General features: G+C 39.3%; 1 protein-coding gene across 2 annotated transcripts in view; it reads right to left on the reverse strand.

Moving 5' to 3' along the window:
• LOC126249569 (uncharacterized) overlaps positions 1-14,383 on the reverse strand; it is a 66,371-nt gene that overhangs the window by 9,713 nt on the left and 42,275 nt on the right. The window contains exon 2 of one of the 2 annotated variants that reach the window (XM_049951233.1): positions 12,706-12,790. The exons of the other annotated variant lie outside the window; for it this stretch is intronic. The gene's annotated coding sequence lies outside the window, so the exon portion shown is untranslated. Of the gene's footprint in view, positions 1-12,705; positions 12,791-14,383 lie in introns of those variants that run through there. 2 annotated transcript variants of the gene reach the window in all.

A 14,383-nucleotide genomic window follows, 5' to 3' on the forward strand; every position in this document is an offset into this window, starting at 1 on the left:
AGTCCCAACTAACCCTCTGTACTGGTGTGCAGTGGCGCTAGACATAAGACTGTTGTTTGCAGTGGCAAGGACTAGATGGATATAGTTTGCCATAGTTACCACACACTGTTTGCAGACACCCTCACTTCAAAACAGAACTTACTGATCACTTGTCATTCTTGCCAGAAATTCTCCTTATGGTTTCTCATATGTCTGAGGTGGCACTGGAATGATTTATTGAGTACAAAAAACCGTGCAACGAATTATACTTGCTCTCTCCAAATGTTCTTTATGCCTCAAACATTATTACTTGGAAGCACGGTGGTTTTCTGCAATTGATAAGCACCTAAACCATTAAAGGGCTGTATTCTTCACCCAAATTGCAGAGCAACATCAGACATAGTACAGCTGTCATGGTGACTTAATGGATGGGATGGGTGCATCATGATTGTCAAATCTGCTGTGATGAGCTCAACAGTTTCCTATTGAGACCTGCATATTCTCTTGGGTGAGTCCAAATGGGAAGTAGTCACTGCTTGGTTTCATGAACTGCTTTAGCTAATGTGTGACTTTAAATTGGAAAGTAATCATTTAAAAGTCACCAATTCTTTTACACTGAGAAGTGAATGAGGGGAGTACAATAGAATGGGGTTTTAAGGGCACAGAATGACCCATCAGAGTGTTGATGGTATGTTACCATTTGTAATAAGGTGTAGTTCTTACAACATGAAGCTCTTAACAACAACTCAGTCCCTGTGGCTAGTATATGCATTAAAATCCCTTAGAAGTAGTAACAGTATGGGGAGTTATGATGTATGATCTTTGAAAGGATCTCTGTCAAGAGCTTCCTGAGTTGGAGAATAAATATTAACCAATGCGGCATTAAATGTCATTTATTTATTTATTTATTTATTTATTGGTCCAAGAATCAGTTTCGTACATTGTTTGTACATGTGATATAGGACAGTGGTAAATCTAGTTAGTGTACAATACAGTAGTCATTTTGACTACATTGTTGACATAATAAAAATGCATAACAATGTAGGTTGGTGTACTACATTGCTTCTACATGTGACAATAGTAGTTATTAAGTGAGATGACATGATAAGCACAATGTGAACTATATTATGTATTGACAATTAGTGAAATTTGGTAAATGAGGTTTACTTATTATGAAGTTCCACAAGCTCAGACAAAGACTAGAAGCAGTGATCAAGCAAGAACTGTTTTAACTTTATTTTAAATGCATTTAATGTTGGTATGGATTTTAAGTAAGAAGACATATGGTTATACAGGGTGTTACAAAAAGGTACGGCCAAACTTTCAGGAAACATTCCTCACACACAAAGAGAGAAAATATGTTATGTGGACATGTGTCCGGAAACGCTTACTTTCCATGTTAGAGCTCATTTTATTACTTCTCTTCAAATCACATTAATCATGGAATGGAAACACACAGCAACAGAACGTACCAGCGTGACTTTAAACACTTTGTTACAGGAAATGTTCAAAATGTCCTCCGTTAGCGAGGATACATGCATCCACCCTCCATCGCATGGAATCCCTGATGCGCTGATGCAGCCCTGGAGAATGGCGTATTGTATCACAGCCGTCCACAATACGAGCACGAAGAGTCTCTACATTTGCTCCCGGGGTTGCGTAGACAAGAGCTTTCAAATGCCCCCATAAATGAAAGTCAAGAGGGTTGAGGTCAGGAGAGCGTGGAGGCCATGGAATTGGTCCGCCGCTACCAATCCATCGGTCACCGAAGCTGTTGTTGAGAAGCGTACGAACACTTCGACTGAAATGTGCAGGAGCTCCATCGTGCATGAACCACATGTTGTGTCATACTTGTAAGAGCACATGTTCTAGCAGCACAGGTAGAGTATCCCGTATGAAATCATGATAACGTGCTCCATTGAGCATAGGTGGAAGAACATGGGGCCTAACCAAGACATCACCAACAACGCCTGCCTAAACATTCACAGAAAATCTGTGTTGATGACGTGATTGCACAATTGCGTGCGGATTCTCGTCAGCCCACACATGTTGATTGTGAAACTTTACAATTTGATCATGTTGGCATGAAGCCTCGTCCGTAAAGAGAACATTTGCACTGAAATGAGGAGTGGCACATTGTTGGATGAACCATTCGCAGAAGTGTACCCGTGGAGGCCAATGAGCTGCTGATAGTGCCTGCACACGCTGTACATGGTACGGAAACAACTGGTTCTCCCGTAGCACTCTCCATACAGTGACTTGGTCACCATTACCTTGTACAGCAGCAACTTCTCTGACGCTGACATTAGGGTTATCGTCAACTGCACGAAGAATTGCCTCATCCATTGCAGGTGTCCTCGTAGTTCTAGGTCTTCCCCAGTCATGAGTCATAGGCTGGAATGTTCCATGCTCCCTAAGACGCCGATCAATTGCTTCGAATGTCTTCCTGTCGGGACACCTTCGTTCTGGAAATCTGTCTCGATACAAATGTACCGCGCCACGGCTATTGCCCTGTGCTAGTCCATACATCAATTGGGCGTCTGCCAACTCCGCATTTGTAAACATTGCACTGACTGCAAAACCACGTTCCTGATGAACACTAACCTGTTGATGCTACGTACTGATGTGCTTGATGCTAGTATTGTAGAGCAATGAGTCGCATGTCAACACAAGCACCGAAGTCAACATTACCTTCCTTCAATTGGGCCAACTGGTGGTGAATCGAGGAAGTACAGTACATACTGACGAAACTAAAATGAGCTCTAACATGGAAATAAAGCGTTTCCGGACACATGTTCACATAACATCTTTTCTTTATTTGTGTGTGAGGAATGTTTCCTGAAAGTCTGGTCGTACCTTTTTGTAACACCCTGTATAACATAGCTCCAGAATGATACATTCCTCTTTTGCATACATTTGTATTTACTGTGTTCCTGTGTAAGTTCACCTTCTGTCTAGTTTCATGTGTGTGTGTATCACAGTTGTGTTTGATAAGATTTTCCTTTTTTAAGATGCTGTCTTTTGTGAAAATTAGTATTTCGTATATATACAAGCAAGGCAGTGGCAATATTTTCAGAGTTTTAAAAAGGGGTCTACAGGAATCCTTACAGTTAGCTTTTTTTTATCACCCTGATAATCTTTTTCTGTATTTTAAATGTTCTTGTAGTATTTGTGGAATTTCCCCAAAAAAAAAAATATTCCATATATAAGTAGCGACTGTATACTGCAGTGATACATTGTCAGCACTGATGAGCAGCTTGTATTTTGAGTGAGGATCCTAACAACATATGCTAGTGAATTCAGTCTCTTATTTAAATTGTTTAGGTGTGCCTCCCTCTTCACTTCAGATATGCCTGAACATGTACACCTAGAAATTTTGTGAAAACAGGGTTTACAGGATGGAGGTTTTGTGTGGTATGGAAGTTAACTGGCACAGTTTTTTTTCAGAATTTATGATGAGCCTATTGGTCTTGAACCAGTGTGTTAAGGTACGCATAACTGATACTGCAGCCTCGTGCAGATTTTCCTCATTCTGCGATTTAATTAGAATATTAGTGTCATCTGCTAACAGTACAGTGGTTCCATCATGTATTTTACTAGCCAAGTCATTTACATACAGCAGAAATAGGACAGGTCTTAGAACTGACCCTTGTGGGACTCCATACTTGGTTTTCTGCTCATCATTGTAAAAATTAGAAATTTTTTGTGTTCCACTATCTTTGTGTTTTATTTCTGTAATCTGCTGACGATTACCGAGGTACGACTGGCTCCACTTTTCAGACTGACCTCAAATTCCATAATTACTTAATTTACACAAGAGAATGCCATTATCAGTTACATCAAAGGCTTTACTTAGATCCAGAAATATCCCAGATACATGTTGTTTATCATCCACAGCTTTTAATACTTCATTTAAGAAAGCAAAAATTGCTGACTGAGTTGACTTTCCAGTTCTGAACACATGTTGGGAGTCACTTATCAGCCTCTCTTTAATTTTGGAAAACTGGTAATCTTCTAAGGAACATTTTTTCCATAATTTTGCTGAAGCCTGAAAAAACTGAAACTGGTCTATAATTAGCAAGATCACTTTTTGCACCCTTCTTATGCAGAGGTGTTACTTTTGCAGTTTTTAGATTATTTGGAAATACACCACTTTCAAAAGATGAATTTACTAAGTCTTTTAGTGGTTCCACAATAAATGTTGCACTAACTTTGATAATAGCACCTGGTAACTTAACACCCACTGAATATTTATTAGGTAATTCTTTTAAGACTCTTGACAGTTCCTCGGGTGTTGCTGGATACAAGAATAATGTGTTTGAATGAATTTTTTGATTTGAGTGACTGGTTGGAAGTTTGTCATGGTGTGTATTTATTAATTTCTGTGCTATATTTGAGAAATAATTGTTGAAATCAGTAGCAACATGTTTGGGGTCAGTTAGTTTATTTTTATTCATAATCAGCTGTATATTACTGTGATTAACTGGCCTGGTACCCATTTCTTCCCTTATAATTTGTCAGGTTACTTTAGTTTCATTCTTGGAACCACACAATATTTTGTCATTTCCTAGTTTTTTTTTTCTTTTGAAATAACTCGTGTTAGTATTCTTTTGTATCTTTTGAAATATGCAATAAAGTCAGGACTGGTATTATGATTGGAGTACTCATACAATCTCCTTTTATTTTGACATGATATCCTTATCCCTTTTGTAATCCACTTGTTTGTTTTTTGAATAGAGTTCCACATAGTTGTTTTCTTGGGAAAAGCCATTTCAAAAAATGTTTGAATGTAGCCATAAACTTATCATATTGCTCATTGGTCTCTTTACAGTCATATACATCTTTCCGAACTTTCACCCTCTAGGAGAGAACAAAAATATGCCACATTTTTTACACTGAAATTCCTTACAGTGTGTTGTATTCAATTGGGAATTTGGTGTCCTGAAACATTTATTGCAAGAATTTGAGCATAGTGATCGCTAAAACCCATGTTTAAAACTTTTGTGTTATGGGCATATTTGCACGTATTTATCAAGATCTCTTCAATAATAGATGCAGAGTTAGGTGTTTCTCGAGTTGGTTCAGTTACTGTTGGACTGATGTTGAACGATTGTAGTAAATTTATAATGTGATCTCTGAATTTATTGGATTTCGAGAAATCAATATTAAAGTCACCACATATAATTACATTTTTCTTGGGGGAGTGAATTTCTTCCAAGAGTTCCTCCATGTGATTGTAAAACACTTTTTTGTCTCCATCTGGTGACCTGTATACACAAATAATAACTGTATTTTGCCTTGGTAGTTCAGCAACAGAGAGTTCTCTATCTTTTTCACAGGACAGTTTATGGTATTTAGTTAGCCTACACTACTGAATTCAATATTTTCTTCAACATATATACAAGTACCCCCATGACTATATTTTCCTACAAAACATGCTTGCAAGTTTGAACTGAGGAAGGTATGTTTACTCTAACATATCTTGTTTGAGCCAGTGTTCTTTAAAGCATAGTACAGAAACATCATTTAGATCATTTAATATTATTTCTATTTCATTTAGTTTATTTGGGAGTGACTGAACATTTTGATAGAATGTGCATTGCTGCAACAAGTACTTGTACATCTGTTATGGATGAGGGGAGAGAGTACATGTCTCCTCCTATCTAGCTGTGTTCCAAATGTGGTCACCTTTCAGTGGAAACTGTACCTTCTTAGTACAAGATCATTAGTATTTTGAAAATGGCTTCTATGTAGGCACAAACACAAGTCTGTGCTAAACACTTCAGTTTTTCTGTGTGTATTCCTGAACTCATTATTGTTCCACTGGGTTGCAGGATCATATATTGCAAAGGTCTGCTGGTATTGCTGAGCTCTGTCTAAGGGTGGTGTTTTGGTACTACACACTAACACATCTGAAGTACTTTAAGTTCATTTTTGTAAGATGTTTCACCCATTTGGGTCTTACAAAAAGCTACAGAACTATGCAGTCTGTCCCTGCAGAGCGCAATATGCCTGGGTAAGCCTACTACAACTGGAGTTCATCTGTTGTGTCACAGATTGATTGCCAATAACTTTTATATTGAAATAAAAGTTATTGGCAAGCAACACCGTTTATGTTAAGTTCAATATACACTTATTTTATAAAAAGACTTTTGCCAGTCAGTTAATAAAACAGTGAAACAAATAAATTACACTCCACACCAGCCTGCAACAGTCAATGTCGGCCTGACTCTTAAGCACAGTGGTCCTGATGGTGAGTTGTGAGCATTTGGAACACAGTGATTGAGTCACAGGGAAGCTAGTTGGCACAGCTACAGCATTGGGAAGGGCAAATGTATGTCCAGACCATTGGCAGATTAGAGGAAAACTGCAATCAGCACAAAGTGGGACAGAACTTTAATGTCATTTGGAGTGTCTTTTATAACTGCAAAGCACTCTCATCTCAAAACTGTTATTTTGCCATTAAGTAATCAAAGGCATCCAATCAGCAGAACAATTACTCTAGCTACAACTTTCATGGCAACATCTGATCCACACATATTTCAGAATCTGTACTTTTGATTATAAATGAACTACTACATCACACACTGCTGATAGTGACAAGAGTATACAACCTCATGTCACACAAATTTTGATCTGTGAATAGAACGATCTGTTGATGGACCAGGAAAGAATGTGGTATGCACAAACTGTTTAAACAGAAGTTCAGAAGTATCTTGATATTGGAGAGGTCGCTGCAAGTAGTTGCCTAACTTTCCAGTTGCTGGAATTTTTTTCTCACACTTACAGAACTATTGTATCTTTGATATCAGTACGAAAACGTCAGTGTTGAAAACGAGAATGCCGTACTACATAAGAAGTAACAGTAGCCAATGATGTGTGAAATGAATCTATTGATAATTTTGTTTTATCAGAAGTGAAAGTAGGGTGGCAGTGAAATGTTTTAAATTTCTACTGATTTTTTAAATGTTAGCATAAACATAAATGCTTTACATTTGCCATACAAGTAATGAATACAAAAATGGAAGAATAATTGAAAGGTCACCTCCTGGAGATACAGCTTACCACATTTTTGTATCCTGCTTTCAAATATTGGATTGTACAATAGACCCTTCTGATAGGAACTCACGAATCTAGTCACACAACTGAGACAGTACTCTATAGGCACATAATTTTATTAGAAACCACTTGCAATGAACAGTATCAAAAGCCTTTTGGAAATCTAGAACTAGGGAATCAATTAAAGAGCCCATGTCAGTAGCATTTATTACTTTGTGAGAATAAAGAGCTAGTTGTGTTTCACAAGAACAATACTTTCTGAATATGTGCTGACTGCGTCAACGGATTGTTTTCCTTGAGTTAATTCATAATATTAGAATGTAGTATATGTTCCAAACTCCTTTTGCAAATTGACATCACTGATATGGGTCTATAATTCATTTGATTACTCCTACTGCCTTTTTTGAGTATTGGTGTGACCATTGCAACTTTCCAGTCTTTAGGTACACATCTTTTGACAAGCAAGTGGCTGCATATGACTTAAGTACAGAGTCGTTACATCAGCATACTCTGAAAGGAATCTAACTGGTATATACAATCTGGACCAGAGGACTTGCTTTTATTAAGTGGTTTCAGTTGCTTTGCTACATCAATGATATCTACTTTTAAGTTACTCATGTTGGCACCAGTTCTTGATCTGAATTCTGGAAAATATACTGTATCTATTTGGTCAAGGAGTTTCTGAAAACAGTACTTAGTGACTCAGCTTTAGTGGCACTGTCATCAGTAACATTACCATTGCTATTGCACAGTGAAGGTATTGATTGCCTTGCTGCTGGTGTATTTTCCATATGACCCAATCTCTTTGGATTTATGCCAGATTTCAAGACAAAGTTTCATTGTGGAGCCTGTTAAAAGCATCTCGCAAAGAAAGTTCACACTAAATTTTGAGCTCCTGTAAAACTCTGGGAATCGTTGGGAATTTTTCATTCTTTTAAATTTAACATGCTTTTTCCATTGCTTCTGCAACAGTAGTCTGACCTGTTTTGTGTACCATGAGGGGGAGGCATCAGTTCCATCTCTTAATAATTTATTTGGTATAAACCTTTTAATTGCTGTTGATAATATTTCTTTGGATTTAAGCCATATCTGGTCTACACTTTCGTAGTTGGTTCAGACAGAATGGAGGATGTATCTTAGGAAGGCATCAAGCAAATTTTTTGTCTGCTTTTTTAAATAGATATATTTTGCAATTATTGTTGGTAGGTTTGGATGTTACAATATTCAGTCTCACTAAAACAGCCTTGTGCTCACTAATCCCTGTATCTGTCATGATGCCCCTTATTTGTGTGGGATTATTTGTTGCTAAGAGGTCGAGTATGTTTTTGTGATGATTTACACTTCGAGTAGGCTCCTGAAGTAGCGATTCAACACAATTTTCAGAGAAAGCACTTATTAAGAATCTGAATGATGCTTTACACCTACCACTGACTTTAAACATGTATTTTTGCTAACATATCAAGGGTAGGTTGAAGTAATCAAAGTACAAATGGGGTACCCATCTGAATTGAAACTCAAGTCTTCTTTGAACTGTTCAGCAACTGCATCATCCAAGTTGGGAGGTTGGTAAAAGGAACCAATCCAATAATTAATTTATTCCAGTTTTCAAGTATAACCTCTACCCAGAGTAATTCACAGGAACTACCTACTTCAACTTCACTACAAGACAGACTACTTCTAACTGCAAAAAACATTGCACCACCAAACTGCATTTAAACGATCCTTTCTCAACAATGTTAAGTTCTTTGTAAAAATTTTGGCTGAGCTCATCTCCAGCATTAGCTAGCTTTCAGTATCTATAATGACTTGTGCTTGTGCTTTATATTAGTGTCTGGAACTCTGGTTCTTTCCCAAATACAGCTACGACAATATACTACTATAATACCTATGGTTCCTAGGTCAACCTTTGTCCTGTGTTTGACCTGCACCCTCTAAGACCGAAACCCTTTTTGTTCTTTGTTGAGACACTCTACCCTAAAATACCATCCACTCCACTCCGCACAGCCCCCATTATCCGTGCAGTCATCTCCTGTGTGTAGTGAACCTCTGGTCTATTAAGCTGGACCCAATACCACACCACCCTATGGTGCAAGTCGAGGGATCTGCAGCTCACTTGGTCACAGAACTGTCTGAGACTCTGATTCTGACCTTCTTATCAGCCCTGTACCAAAGGTCCACAATTGGTCCTGCTGATGATGCTACAGATGTTGAGCTCTGCCTTCATTTTGGAAGCAAGACTGGCAGTGTTCATCAATTCAGCTAGTCAGAATATGTTCCAATCCAAAGCTGCACACATCATTAGTACTGACGTGAGCTATCACCTGCCCCTTCTGCTGTTCATGGCACCCAGAAGAACTCGTTCCACATTTGGATGACTTCCCCAGTATGCACACAATATTTCTTCCCCTCCTTGGTAGCCATGTCCCTAAGGGACACCATTACATGCCTAAAATTAGAGCTCCCAACTTTAAATAATCCCACATTCAGTGACTGCCCAGATCTTGCAGGTTGAGTGGCTTCCTCTATAACAGGACAATCAACTGCATCTGGCTCAGCCACAGATAGCACCTTAAACCCATTTGTCAGATAAACCAGGGAGGCCTCTTGATCCTCCCCCCAGAAAGTCTTTCAGTGCCTGCCTTGGGACAACCTGCCACTCAAAAACTGGTGAGGGTTCAACCTCAGTGTGTGGGCAGTAACTGGGGCATCAACAGTAGTGGACCAGTTGGGCTACATATGGGACAAATTGGAACTACCCCAGATCCCCACATCTGGTCCCCCACAGCGATGCCCATTGGCAACAGCCTCAAGCTGCGAGATTAATGCCAGCACTGCCCAGAGCTGTGAGAGAAGGGTCACTATCTCAACTTGCATCTGAACACGGCAATCACAGCCACTACCCTTACTAATGTTGGCGGACCTCTACACTGCACAATTATTAAAATGCTAAACTGCGCATAGCAAGCACGCAAACACAGAACAGGTTTAAGAATTAAACTAGTAATCACACAGGTTGCTCCTATTTGGAGCTCATAAAAATAATTCACAAAAAAAGGACACTGGGAAATTTGTTGAAAACTGTTGCAAACAGTCAGGGAATAAGTACTAGGTCTCTCAACACTCCATAGCAATGTCACAAGTATCTTTGTGAGATTACTGCATACAAACCACTTCACCCCTTTTGCATCCACAAGGTGCAAGCAATGCTGCTGGGAGACTACCAACAGACCCTGTTGATTATAAATCAGCAGCTGCAAGACTACTATTTCTCAAGAATGATACTCTTCACAGCTAGAGCCTGATTCACAAGGAATGACACAGTGAATTTTCATAATATACATGAATGAGCAGAGGAGGTAGGTCCCCACAGCCCAAGTTCAGATTGAGAGAGGATGAGAAACGAAATCAGTTATGTGGTTTTCAAAGGTATCAGCCCAGTATTTGCCTGAAGTGATCTATGGGAACCACAAAACACCAAAATCTGGATGGTCGAATGTGGATTTCAACAGCCATTCTCCCGAATGAGAGTGCAGTGTCTAAACCACTGTGCCACTTTGCTCAGTTATGTATCTTGGAGGAAGTAACACATTTCTCAAGTCTTACTGGAGTAGGGTACAAGTACCTAGGAATTCTGAAAGTTAGACCATTCATGAGTCATAATACCTTTCTTGTATCCCACTGCAGTTTGTTGAGCATTTCAGTCACATTCTTGTGCTTCAGTGACACATTATGTACCACTACTCGGAATCTTCCCCCATCCCTTCCAAAAACCCAACTTTGTAAGACCTGTTCACTGATGAACATCACTCATGAACAGTTTCAATGAGGATTTTCTAAGTGAATTACATTTCCTTGAGTTCTACCAATAAATTTCAAGACTGGCCTCTGCCTTCCTCACAGGTTGATTTATGTTGTGATTTAATTGCTTAGGGCACATACCACACATATTTGACTGATCACAAATTGTGTCATCAAATGGCTTTAGGTCTTTTGTCCCTCACGAATTTTACATTATAATATATTAATTTATGTTGATTATTGGCTGCCATTCTTTACATCAAGTGCTTATCATCAACAAGTCTTCCTGCATTTCACAACTAATTTTAATGACATTACTCCTATGTACATAACTGCGTCACATGTGAACAACAAAAGAGAACTACAAATGGTTACCTGCAAGTCATTTACATATGTATCACTTCCTACATGTACACTGGACACCATATTCTGATTGCTAGGTTTTCTTCAATCAGTGGCCCATTCATTCTGATATTACATTATAACATTTTCTCTTCACGACAGCAGATAGATGCATTTTCCGTGGACCTGTGACTTCTCACTATGATGTGGAAGGTTTCAGTTAGTTTATAATTATAATACATGTGCGTGGATTACATGTCCCCACCTCTTGCCATATGAGGGTATGTTCAGCACTGCTAAACATGATTGTTTTCCGGTCTAAGTGTTATGGTGTGGGGAGGCATAATGTTGTATGGGTGCACTGATTTCCAAAGTACACTCATTGGTAAGTGTTATTGTTACACTATACTCCTTCCCCAAGTGCATCTTTTCAGGCGTGCATTCGGCCCAGACTTCATTTTTTTGGATGACAATGCGTGACTGTATCAAACACCGGAGGAAGAGGAGGTGGAGGTCTTGGAATGAGAGGATTTACAGAGGCCGGCAGCACCCTACAGATGCCTGAATTGTTTGCTTTATTTTGATTGAACCACCACTATTAAATTATGTAAATATAATTCAGTACCCCTACAAAGTACCTAGCGTCATAATGGACAAGGTCTCAACGTAATTGTGAGTTGTTTGTAATCAGTCACGCGAGACTGCTCTGAAATAACTGGAGTCACAATCATGAAAAATCCATTTAGCACGTATAAAGTGGCATTACCATACACAAATAAGTAAATCATAATGAGCTGCCTGATTTCAGCAGAATCATAATGAATGACATGGTAGTTTCTAATAGACACAGGTACGGGTGTAACTTGAAAGAGGGGAAGCAACTGCAACTCCACCTTCCCTTTTTACAAGGATGTGATCTTCACAAGCTGAGCTCAAATCCTGACCCACCATACAGATGGACATATCAACTAAGATTAAGTTTGAAGAAAGGCAGAACATGCAAAGCAAGTTTACTCAAAACCATGTCACGTGTCATGAAATCTCCAAACTATTTTAGCATTCACCATGAAATTAATGTGGGTTGCCCCCTCCAGGACAGAGAGAGTGCACTGTTGCATCACATTCTACAGTATAACAATCATAGTGCTGAAACTGATTTTATTTTGTCTGCTGTGGATTGTCTATGCAAATTACTCCACCATAAATTTAAAAAAAAAAAAAAAATGTTCACCAGTCGTAGCACACAAACTTGCTGTAAAACAGCACACAATATAAAGATTCTTAAAGAAGGAAAATGTAGTAGCCCACCAGTTGCTACACCTACTGCGGATGCAAGTTGGGCCACTATGGCAAGCATAGTGTGCACTGACATTCAAATAGAATACCCACAGACACCCTTGGTGGCTGCCAGGGGCAGCACCCTCATCAACCACAGTCACTGTTTACAAGAAACTGCTTTGCCAACATTTGAAGGCTTTCTGAGTGGTCGACAAGGTTGTCTGTAAAGTTCTTTTCTTATATTTGTTTGGTAAATAAAAAACACCTTCTCTTGCTGCACTTTTCTCCCAGTCCAATTTTGCCTTTTATCACTTTAAGGCATCATCAGTGGAACCTGGAATGATATAGTTTAGTTTTGATGTGTGTTACTTGTAGATTCTAAAACAGTTCATGTTTCTTTTTTTATGTAAATAAGCAATTACTTACAGTTCTTCATGTTTCTGGTTGGCATCTGTATTTCTGCCATCTGGTCACATGCTAGAGATGTTACTATGACTGATAGTGCATCATGACAGTAAGGGCAAACAATATCAAAAGTGGACAGAAAAATGTCTCATCTTGTTTGCCCTTATTGTCATGATGCACTATGACTGATAGTTCATCACAGCAATAAGGGCCAACAAGATGAAAAGTGGGAAGAAAAATGTTCAGAACATAATAAAATGCTTATGTTTCGTAAATAGAGGAGTACTACAACATCCAGCATGTGACCAAATGACAGGAAATGCAGATGCCTGAACTAAAAGTGCGAACTGTTTTATAATCTACAAGTATTACAAATCAAAACAAAACTATCATTCTAAATCCCACTGATGCTGCCTTAAAGTAAAAAAAAAAGAAGGCAAAACACGTCTGGGGCAAATGAAATACAGCACAGCAAAAGAAGCTGTTTTTTATTTACCAAACAAATATTTATGTGCTTGAAGCACAGGATGGCCACACAAACTTTTTCTTTTCTTATCATGGATAACCCCTCCCATACGTATCACTTTGCCAGTTACCTCTTCTGCAAGAACCGGCATCATTTGCTTTTGATAATATGTGCCATTTGCTATCTACGTACCACCGCAAGTGTACACATGAGGTCACTGTACGTGTTGAATTATACCAATGTTGCAAACAGCCAGAGCAATCTTTATTATGCTTGGGCAGCTGAGATTCATGGGCGCAGTCATAAGTGTCGGTTCATCACGGCTAAGTATCAGGAGTTGTATGCAGACACCATGGTCAGAGACACAATCATTTGTTCATACCCAGATATGAAGGTGCATAAACATGCCCTTCAGCTCTAGGACCCTACACTGAAGGCGGATTTCAATATTGCACAGTAATTCGAGGTCTCCACATTGCAGACCACTAATAAGAGGCTTGGAGCGATGTTACCATTGTTTACAGTGTGCAGTCCCAGTGCGTTGAGCCCAGGACGCTGTGGGAAGAAGAGGTAGCCACAGTACAAAAAGTCCAACCAGGGTAATGTGGACAAACACGTCATCAGCAGCAAGCACAGCAAATGCCACTTCCTTTGTGCTCCCTTGTTTCGTACAGCATGAGCGAACAGCCTGCCCCAAGCGCTCGATTTCTTGCTGTGTAAATGTAAGGGGGGGGGGGGGGGGGAAATGTCTCATAGCCATGGTATGTCGATGACACAATCTTACAAGGACTTTCGTACACACAATGGCGGTCACCATGTCACAGCACCTCCCTTCCATCTGCAGTCAAACAGTGAGGCACAACACCTTGTCTGAACATTTAAGACACTCGTGCCCAAGTGCGTGGAAGATTTATGGCTAAGGAGGATCTCATATTTTTTTAAGAATGACACTCATCGTGGCTAAAAGTTGTGCTGAGCTCCTGCACAGCTGTCAGCTGCCAACTCTGCTAAAACTCTTGCAGTTGAGCATGCATCCCCCAGCAGTGCCAGTTTTGT

Source organism: Schistocerca nitens, chromosome 3, assembly GCF_023898315.1.
Source record: "Schistocerca nitens isolate TAMUIC-IGC-003100 chromosome 3, iqSchNite1.1, whole genome shotgun sequence".
NCBI lineage: Eukaryota > Metazoa > Arthropoda > Insecta > Orthoptera > Acrididae > Schistocerca > Schistocerca nitens.